We start from the raw sequence: 11,726 nt of genomic DNA on the forward strand, positions 1-11,726 counted from the left end.
TTGTCCTGTAACTAGATGGTTCCATCTGGGGTTGATGGGAGAGAGTGACAGATCATCAGGCATATACAAAATTCACAATAGGGTTCCCGCTCCTATGAGAATCTAATGCCAATGCTGATCTGACAGGAGGTAGAAATCAGGCAGTAATATGAATAATGGGGAGCAACTGTAAATACAGATGAAGCTTCACTTGCTCGCCTGCCTCTCACCTTTTGTTGTTGTGGCTTGGTTCCTAACCAGGGTATGAGGAGCCCTGTTTTAACCCCTTTATCCGGATAATTCACAGGAGTTTTAGAAGAAAGAACAGTGATAAGAATTTCGACTACGTTCATGATAGAACCCCCCTCTGGGGCAGATGTAGGAGAGTTTTCCTTTAAGTTCCCATTGACTCATTAAATGTGCTTGCTATAGGCATTGGTGCATCTTGCAGTTGGAAGTGGTAGAGACACATTATTCAAAGGAAAGGTGGCTGGACTTGATCTTTGGCTTTCAAGGTGTACAAGTTTCCTCATGGAGTTCCTCTTGAAGTCTGTACTAGATGAGTCCACTTGGGAATCCAAATTATAATTAGCAAATAATTTTAAATTTATAATGGGAAAGAATAAGAATGAAAAGCCTGCATGGTGAGCATAAATGGGAACAGAGGGAGCTATGCAGTGTGAATGCTTAACAGCATTGGGCTAAAATAAGACGGTGCATCTACGATGCTCCCTGGAAACCTCACAGTAGGAACTGAAACATTCTCTCTCCCTGAAAAGTGCTCTAAAATGCCGTGATTAACTTTTGCCTCAGTGGTTATTTTTCTAAGCTTGTGAGGGCTGATCCACTCTTCATTAAATTGCCCATTCTCTATTTAAAAAACATTTTAAACTGAAAAGTAATAACTGCATATATTTGTGGGCTACATAGTGATATTTTGATACATACAATGTACGGTGATCAGATCAGGGTAAACAGGATATCCATCACCTCAAGCATTTATTATGTTTTTGTGTTGGGAACGTTCAATATCCCCCTTCCAGCTATTTGAAACCATATATATATATATACACATGCACACACACACATACACACACATATACACACACACACACTCACTTTTTAATATATTATGTATATATTTTGCATAATATGTATATATATATACATTCTTTTTCGTCAGACAACCAATTTCTTTTTTTAAAGGTAACTTTTATTTTAAGTTCAGGGGTATGTGTGCTGGTTTGTTACATAGGTAAACTTGTGTAATGGGGGTTTGTTGAACAGATTATTTCACTACTCAGGTATTAAGCCTAGTACCCATTAGTTATTTTTCCTGATCCTCTCCCTCCTCCCACCCTCTACCCTCTGATAGGTCTCAGTGTCTGTTGTTCCCTTCTATGTGTACATGTGTTCTCATCATTTAGCTCCCACCTATAAGTGAGAACATGCAGTATTTGGTTTTCTGTTCCTGCGTTTTGGTGAAACTGTATATTATTTGTTAAATATAGTCATCCTGCAGTGCTACAGAACACTAGAATTTACTCCTTCTATCCAGCTGTAATTTTGCACCCCTTAACAACTCTCTACCTTCTTCCTACCCTTCCCCACAGCTAGTATCCTCTGTCCTACTTTTTACTTCTATGAGATCAACTATTTTTAGCTTCCACATGTGAGTGAGAACATGTGGTGCTTAGCTTTCTGTTCCTGGCTTATTTCACTTAACATAATCTCCTCTAGTCCCATTCCTGTTGCTGTTAATGACAAGATTCCATTCTTTTTAAGACTGAATTGTATTCCATTGTGTATGTATACCACATTTGTTTTATCCATTCATCTGTTGTTGGACACCTAGGTTGATGTCATATCTTGGCTATTGTGAATAGTGCTACAATAAACATGGGGATACAGATGTCTCTTCAATATAATAATTTCCTTTCCTTTGGATGAATTTCCAGTAGTGAGATTGGTGGATCACATGTTGGTTCTATTTGTAGGTTGTTGAGGAACCTCCATATTGTTCTCCATAGTGGCTGTACCAGCTTACATGCCCACCAATATTGCCATTCTTTCTTAAAGTAGTACAGTCAAGTTGCTTTCTATGGAGTCTGGCTGGCCTGGGAGCCATTCTGTCTTGTCTACATGATTTCACATATCTATATAGCTCTTAAAATTTGGTTTCTACATGGCAGTCTTATTTTACTCATCCTAATTCTCTGGTGAGGTGGGCACCTCCTGTGGCTCCCAAATAAATACAAACTGATGGTTTCCAACTCATTAACATTCATTATTTCAATGAAGCGCACACGCTATGATCCAGGCATTAGGCGTAAACAGGGTTGATCTAAGGAAGTAAATGAGAAAACAGGAGAGAAGCACATTCCTAGTAGAGGGAACGCCAAAGTAAATGTACAGAATTGTTTACAGCAAGTTAAGATGTGATTTTAAAAAATCTGGAGTCACTGATGCTTGGAGAAGAAAGAAAAAAGGAAAATGGTAAGAGAAGAGATTGGAAAAGTGAGCTGGGATCCAATGGGAAGATATCTGAGTAACAGCCTAAAGAGAGTAGTCTTCATTTTTCTTGAGAGCTTTCCCAGCACTAGGTTTTCATACACGATATATTACACATAGCACAAATGTTTTTGAGATGGATATTATAAACTCTCTCCCCCTTAAAAATAGATGTATAAAATAAAGGAGAGCAAATGGAGCATAGGAAATCTAAGTTAATTACTCTACTTCAAAATCCAAGAAATGGCAGGGCCTAGATTTCATTTCAGTTCAATGATAAGGCACTGAAAGTTTTAAGCAGTGGAATAGCATTCATGAATATGACCTTATCTGCTCAAAATAAAATAGGCAAGGGAAATGTTATATTCTCTGGTTGATCTCAACACTTAAAGAACCCAAGAGCCTCTCAGTCACTTCCTAATGGCTTGTTTTCCTAGTTCTGTTATTTTGAGAGAGCCATGTTTAGTAGAGTTCATTCTTATTCTCCCAAAGTTTCCTCATGAAGATATAGATCACAGTGATAAGGATTACTATTTAAGCTTTTGCAAAACAAAACAAAAAACTGCGGTGGTGATTTTGGAGAAACTCTAGAAAACTTTATTTCCAAAAATGGAAGGTTATACTGGAGTCTTTAACAAACATGGTTTAGTGCACAGCAGAACTCAGTCAGCCTGGAAGCTGCAGATATTGCCACAAAGCACTAGACACTGTGCCTTGTACTGCTGATCCTACTGGCAATAACTCTAGATGCTGCCAATAACACTGGAACTACTGATGCCCCTAATCTCCAGCTGTCATTGCTGCCAGAGACCTTTCTCCATAGGCCCTGGTTTGTTGTATCACAAGTTCTTAATTCTCCATTCGAAGAAGAGCCTATACCAAGTGCCCATGTGCTAGTTACAAGTTAATTTAGAAAGAGAGCATCTTGCATTTTTAGCATCTATATCACAAGGTATATTTTGTCTCACATGCAAAAATAAAGGGATGATGTACACAACATATGTAAAAAAAGAAGGTTCAGGTGCTGAGTGAGCAAAAAGATTAAAAAAATGTTTCATTGATGAAGTGAAGAACCATGTCCATGCTAGAAGGAGGAGCAGCATTTAATGATGTGGGAATAGCCAAGTCAACTTCCATGGTGGGGAGGTATGATCTGTGTTGAGGAAGATGGGAGGCATAACACTCATCCCAAGGGGAGTGTGTAAAACACCAAGGGATTCTCACAGAGAATAAAGGAGGCTTGAAATGCAAGGCAACTGACATTTATTGCATAGGTCCTGTGCTAGATGTCTCACCTTAGGCCAGTGCTCCAGGAATTTCACTGATGGGTCCTGGAGACATAGATTCATGATTTTTATGTGTACTTTGCCAGGTTGCTGTGAAAAATGGGAGGATATCCCTGTATATATAGTTAAGGCATTCTAAAATTGAGCTTCATAGGGAGAGGACTTCCTAAAATCCCTAACATTATTGATCTAGGTAAATAGAGAATCAATGATTTTCATGAGATTTTCAAAGGAGTCCATGAGTATACTGCTGGAATCCATTCAACTGAATAAAGTAATGACATTTACAATCATAAGATCTGTCTAGACCTTGTTCTGTTAAACTTTTTTCTTTTTGAAAATCCCAAGTCAATGCTGAACTTAAAGAGTTAGAAGTATACTGTGACCCATATTTCATGTGTCACTTACTAGGGTTAGTAGATAAAACTATGTATAAAGAAAAATAGTGTATCATAAAATATCTTTTTGATCAAATAAACACAAAATTTAAGCTTTTGAAGAGTTAAAAGGCATAATGAAAATACCCTCAAAATAAAAGTATAAATAATATCATTTATTTATATTCCAGTATATTTAGATTGAGTTTTATGAAGATGTTGTTGAGACTGACAATTTCCACAGTATCTATTCTCTTCTTCTTTGTATTAGAAATAGAAACCTTTGGTTTTCAGTTAGGTATACAACTGCCTAGATGGAAATTCCAATTTCCTAGCCTTCCTTACATCAAGGAATACAAATGTGGCTAAGTCCTGGCCAGTGAAATGTGAGTAGAAGTGATGTGTTATGCCTTCTTCCTTTTCTGTCTTCCCATTGACTGGAAATTGGCAACTATTGGAATAACCTTTTGTACCAAAGGATATTTTCTTCTTGGTTGTTTTATGAGGGAGAAACAAACTTCAACATTATTTGATGAACTGTATTTTAGGATCTCCTTATTACAGAAGCTTAATCTCTATCCTTACTAATATCTATGTGGTATACAAAAAATGCACTAAAGAATCAGTTAAAATGAATAAAATATTTAGTTTTTGCAAATTTGGGTAATGAATGCCCTAGCATATACACTATTCCATGGGAATAAATTGAGGTTATACCATTTTAAGAACCTGCTAGATTACATTTAAAGGTAGAAAGATCTCAAATTAACAACCTAACATTGCACCTCAAGAAACTAGAAAAACAAGAGCAATCCAAACCTCAAGCTAGCAGTACAAAATAAATAACAAAAATCAGAGCATAACAAAATGAAATTGAGACAAAAAAGTTTTATAAAGGATCAACAAAACAAAAAGTTGGTTCTTTGAAAGGATAAAACAATTGACAGACCACTAGCTAGATTAACCAAGAAAAAATAAGGAGATTCAAATAAGCACAATCAGAAATGAGAAAGGTGACATTACAACTAATAAAATAGAAATACAAAAAATCATCAGAGACTACTGTGTCATACACATCTATGTGCACAAACTGGAAAACCTAGAGGAAATGGATAAATTCCTGAAAACATACAACACCCCAAGATTGAATAAGGAAGAATTAGAAGTCCTGAATAAACCAATAATGAGTAATGAAATTGAACCAGTAATAAAAAACTTCCAACAAGCCTAGGACCAGATGGACTCACCACCAAATTTTACCAGATGTATAAAAAAGACCTGGTATGAGTCTTACTGAAATTGTTCCAAAAAGTCAAGGAGGCAGAATTTCTCCCTCATTCTATGAAACCAGCATCACCCTGATACCAAATCAGACAAGGACACAACAGAAAAGGAAAACTACAGGCCAATATCCCTGATGAATGTAGATGCAAAAATCTTCAACAAAATACTAGCAAACCAAATTCAACACCACATCAAAAAATAATTCATCACAATTGAGTGGGTTTTATTACAGGAATGTAAGGATGGTTCAACATTGGCAAATCAATAAATGTAATTTACTACATAAAAGTAAGTAAAAACAAAAACCATATGATCAAATCAATAGCTGCTGAAAAAAAGGCATTTGATAAAATCCAACATCCTTTTATGATAAAAACCCTCAACAAACTAGCATCAAAAAAACATACCTCAAAAGAATAGGAGCCATAGAGCCATATATGACATAATCACATCCAACATCATACTGAATGGAAAAAAGTTGAAAGCATTCCCTCTAAGAACTGGAATAAGACAAGGATGTCCACTCTCACAACTCCTTTTCAACACAGTACTAGAAGTACTAGCCAAAGCATTAAATCAAGTAAGAGAAAGATATGAAAAATATGCATATTGGAAAAGAGGTAGTAAAATTATCTCTGTTTACTGATGATATATCATATACCTAGAAAATCCTAAAAACTCCTCCAAAAGACTCTGAGACTTAAGCGACTTCAGTAAAGTTTCAGGATACAAAATCAACATACAAAAGCCAGTAACATTTTTTATACCAATAATATTTAAGCTGAGAACCAATCAAAAACCCAATCCCATTTACAATAGCTACAAAAAATTAAAATACCAAGGAATACATTTAACCAAAGCAGTGAAAGATCTCTATAAACAGAACTACAAAACACTAATAAAAGAAATCACAAATGACACAAACAAATGGAAAACTAGCCCATGCTTATGGACAAGAAAAATCAATATTATTAAAATCGCCATACTAATCAAAGCAATCTATAGATTCAACACAACCCCTATCAAATTACTAAAGTCATTTTTTTTCCACAGAATTAGAAAAACAATCCTAAAGTTCATATGGAATCAAAAAAGGCTGACTAGCCAAAGCAATCCTAAGCAAAAAGAACATAGCTGGAGGTGTCACTGTATTAGTCCATTTTCATGCTGCTGATAAAGACATACCCAAGACTGGGCAATTTACAAAAGAAAGAGGTTTAACAGACTTACATTTCCACATGGCTGGGACGCATCACATTCATGATGGAAGGCAAGGAGGAGCAAGTCACATTTTACATGAATGGCAGCAGGCAAAGAGAGAAAGCTTGTGCAGGGAAACTCCCCCTTATAAAACCATCAGATTTTATGAGACTTACTCACTATCACAAAAACAGCATTGGAAAGAACTACCCCCATGATTCAATTACCTCCCACTGGGTCCCTCCCACAACATTTAGGAATTCAAGATGAGATTTGGGTGGTGAGACAGCCAAACCATATCATTTTAACCCTGGCCCCTCCCAAATCTCATGTTTTCACATTTCAAAACCAATCATGCCTTCCCAACAGTCTTCCAAAGTCTTAACTCATTTCAGCATTAACTCAATAGTCTACAGTCCAAAGTGTCATCCAAGACAAGGCAATTCCCTTCTGCCTATGAACCTATAAAATCAAAAGCAAATTAGTTACCTCCTTTATACAATTGGGGTACAGGCATTGGGTAAATACAGCCATTCCAAATGGGTGAATTTGGCTAAAACAAAGAGGCTACAGGCCTCATGCAAATCTGAAATCCAGTGGGGCAATTAAATCTTAGAGCTCCAAAATGATCTCCTTTCACTCCATGTCTCATATCCTGGTCACGCTGATGCAGGAGGTGAGCTCCCACAGCCTTGGACAGCTCTGCCTTGTGGCTTTGCAGGGTACAGTCTCCCTCCCAGTTGCTTTCATGGGCTAGCATTGTGTCTGCAGCTTTTCCAGGCACATGGTGCAAGCTGTCAGTGGATCTACCATTCTGGGATCTGAAGGACAGTGGCCCCCTTCTCACAGTCCCACTAAACTGCGCCCCAGTAGGGACTCTCTGTGGGGGCTCCAAACCCACATTTTCCTTCCATGCTTCCTTAGTAGAGGTTCTCCATGGGGGCCCCACCCCTGCAGCAAACTTCTGCCTGGGCATCCAGTAATTTATGTACATCCTCTAAAATTTACACAGAGGTTCCCAAACCTCAATTCTTGACTTCTGTGAAGTAACAACCCAAGCTGTACCTTGGCCCCTGTAGTCATGCTGGAGCAGCTGGGATGCAGGGCACCAAGTCTCTACACTGTACACAGCAGAGGGACCCTGGGCCTGACCCACAAAACCATTTTTTCCTGCTAAACCTCTGGGCCTGTGATGGGAAGGGCTGCCATGAAGAACTCTGAAATGCCCTAGACACATTTTCCCCTTTGCCCTGATGAGTAACACTAGGCTCCTTAGTACTTACATAATTTTTTGTAGCTGGCTTAAATTTCTCCTCAGAAAATCGGATTTTCTTTTCTATCACATTGTCAGGCTGCAAATTTTCTGAACATTTATGCTCTGTTTCCCTTTTAAAACTGAATGCCTTTGGCACCCAAGTCACCTCTTGAATGCTTTGCTGCTTAGAAATTTATTTCATCAGATACCATAAATCATCTCTCTCAAGTTCAAGGTTCCACAAATCTCTAGGGCAGGGGCAAAATGCAACCCATCTCTTTGTTAATACATAACAAGAGTCACCTTTGCTCCAGATCCCAACAAGTTTCTCATTTTTATCTGAGACCACCTCAGCCTGGATTTCATTATCCATATCATTATCAACATTTTGGTCAAAGCCATTCAACAAGTCTCTAGGGAGTCCCAAACTTTCTTATGTTTTTCTGTCTTCTAAGCCCTCCAAATTATTCCAACCTCTGCCTGTTACCCAGTTCCAAAGTTGCTTCCATATTTTCAGGTATCTTTTCAGCAGTGCCCCATTCCACTGGTGCCAATTTACTGTACCATTTTCATGGGGCTGATAAAGACATACTCAAGACTGGGCAATTTATAAAAGGAAGAGGTTTAATGTACTTACAGGTCCATATGGCTGGGGAGGCCTCACAAACATGGTGGAAGTCAAGGAGGAACAAGTCATGTCTTACATGAAGGGTGGAAGGCAAAGAGGGAGAGCTTGCCCAGGGAACCTCCCCCTTATAAAACCATTGGATCTCATAAGACTTATTCACTATCATGAGAACAGCATGGGAAAGACCTGTCCCCATGATTTAATTACCTCCCACTGGGTCCCTCCCACAACATGTAGGAATTCTAGATGAGATTTGGGTGGGTACACAGCCAAAGCATATCAATCACATTGCCTGACGTCAAATTATATTACGAGACTATAGTAACTAAAACAGCATGGTATTGGTAAATAAATAAATAAATAAATAGACACATAGATCAGCGGAACAGAGTAGAGAATCTGGAAATAGAGCCACATACCTACAATCAACTGATATTTGACAAAGTTGACCAAAATAAACAACAGGGAAAGGATATTCTATTCAATAAATAATACCAGGGAAATTGGCTAGCTATATGCAGAAGAATGAAACTGGATCCCTATCTCTCATCATATATAAAAGTCAACGCAAGATATATTAACAACTTAAAAGTAAGGTCTGGGCAAGGCGCAGTGGCTCATGTCTGTAATCCCAGCACTTTGGGAGGCCGGGGCAGGTGGATCACAAGGTCAGGAGATCGAGACCACCCTGGCCAACATGGTGAAACCCTGCCTCTACCAAAAATACAAAAATTAGCTAGGCGTGGTGGCACGTGTCTTTAATCTCAGCTACTTGGTAGGGTGAGGCAGGAAAATCACTTGAACCAGGGAGTTGGAGGTTGCAGTGAGCTGAGATGGCTCTACTGCACTCCAACCTGGCGACAGAGCAAGACTCTCAAAAAAAAAAAAGAAGTAAATTTTGGGAAACTATAAACATCCTAGAAGAAAATCTAGAAAAAATTCTTCCAGATACTGACCTAGGCAAAGAATTTATGATGAAGAACCCAAAAGCAAATATAACAAAACCAAAAACAGACAAATAGTACTTAATTAAACTAAAGAGCTTCTCCACAGCGAAAGAAATAAACAATAAGCAGACAACTTACATCATGGGGCAGAATATTTGCTGCTGACAAAAAATTAATATTTAAACTCTATAAGGAACTTAAACAACTCAACAAGAAAAAAGCAAATAACTCAATTAAAAACTGAGCAAAGGACATGAATATTCTTATCAGTAGAACTGATAATAAGATAATGGGTAGGGTGGCTTCATATGAAATTGTTTGGGCTACAGCTTGCAATGGGCTGATTAATCCATAATTTGAAATAGATGCTCATCCTGATCGTAGAATAGAGTGGCCAAAAAACACATGAAAAAATGCTCAACACCACTAATTATCAAATGCAAACTAAAACTACAATGAGTTATCTTACATCAGTCAGAATGGTTTATCAAAAACAATTTTTAAAACCACAAATGTTGGCATGGATGCAGAGAAAAGGAAATGCTTATACACTGTAGGTGGGAATATAAATTAGTTCAATCTCTATGGAAAACAGTAGAAGTATGTCCCAAGGAACTAAAAAGAAAACTACAATTTGATCTAGTAAGCCCATTACTGGGTATCTACCCAAAGGAAAATAAATCATTATACAAAAAAGACACCTGTACTTATGTTCACCACAGTGCTATTCACAATACCAAAGTCATGGAACCAACCTAAGTTTCCATCAACAATTGACTAGATAAAGAAAATGTGATATCTCTACACTGGAATATTATGCAGCCATAAAAAAATAAAATTATGTCCTTTGCAGCAACACGGATGGAGCTGGAAGCCATTATCCTAAGAAAACTAACTAGAAAATGGAAACGCAAGTACCACATGTTCTCAATTATAAGTGGAAGCTAAGCAATTGGTACGTATGGACACAAAGATGGAAGTAATAGACACGGAGGACATCAAAAGTGGGGTGAGTGGGAGAGAGTGAGGTCGAAAAGTTAACTATTTGGTACAATGTTTACCCTTTGGATAATGGGTACACTAGAAGCCCAGATTCCCACCAGTGTACGATCTACCCATATAACAAACATGCACGTGTCCCCCCTGAATCTAAAATAAAATTTAAATTAAAAAAAAAATCTGCTAGATACCGTTTGGTAAACTGCTACATCAGAAACTATAATTATTGGTCAGAAATTTAAATTGAGACATTAATTATGCAGTTGCAGTTTGCAAATCTGTCCGTTATAAATGAATGTCATGAAAATGAGATCAGAATGCAAGCTTGCTCCTATTCCATTGTAGTCTGCCTACTAGTACTAGTTCTCAGCCCTGGATGCACATTACCTGAGGAGCTTTTAAAGACTGTTATTGCCTGGGCTCCATCATAGAGATTCTCATTTAACTGCTCTGAGGTTACGCCTCTGTAGTGGTACTTTTAAATTCTAAAGTACAGTCAGCATTGACAACACCTGCTATCATATAATAGTTACTTCTGGAAACTTTTGGCCGTTCTTGGGTCCCAAGCATAGATCAAATATTGGAGATAGAATGTTAAACAAACTCTGATCCATTTCTTAAGATGGGTTAAATTTTTAGCTTAGTCACATAGGCGAGATCTCCTGCTTCTTCTTCCAACACATTAATAGGCCCAGCATTTCAGTAACTGGCGCTTGTAGCTTTGATGAGCTCACATATGGTGACTAGCGAAGGCATAACCAGTCATCTGAAAAAATGTAAGAATAGTTTAGTTTTTGGTAAACTGCACAACACAAAGTCAATCATAATGTAATGTCTCTGAGTTTCACTCTCATTGGCTTTCCATTAGCATCTATCTTGTCATCAAAAGAAATCTCACCTAAGCTTGTGAATGGTTTCCCTCTGTCCTTGTACCACAATACAACAGATGGAAGAAATTACAGCAGGAAAAATAACTACAGACCGGAGGTCTCATGGTCAGACACATGAAACAGAAAGTCTGGCCTTCCCTTTTTGGCACAGATCATAACTATTATTTTAAGCAACCGAATGCAAATGTAGAGTTTGCTCAGAGGCCTCATTGTGTAACTGATATGAAAGAGACCGCTACCATCCTTTTATGCAGCACAAGCTATCCTTTATAAATTGTAGGTCTAGCAGATTGGCTGGAAATCCCCCGTGGGGAGGAAGGAAGCACGCTAAGCTGGCCTGACTAGCGGAGGGAGAGTGGGGAGTCTGACT

This window comes from Colobus angolensis, unplaced genomic scaffold (genome assembly GCF_000951035.1).
Source record: "Colobus angolensis palliatus isolate OR3802 unplaced genomic scaffold, Cang.pa_1.0 Scaffold328, whole genome shotgun sequence".
Classification (NCBI taxonomy): Eukaryota; Metazoa; Chordata; class Mammalia; order Primates; family Cercopithecidae; genus Colobus; species Colobus angolensis.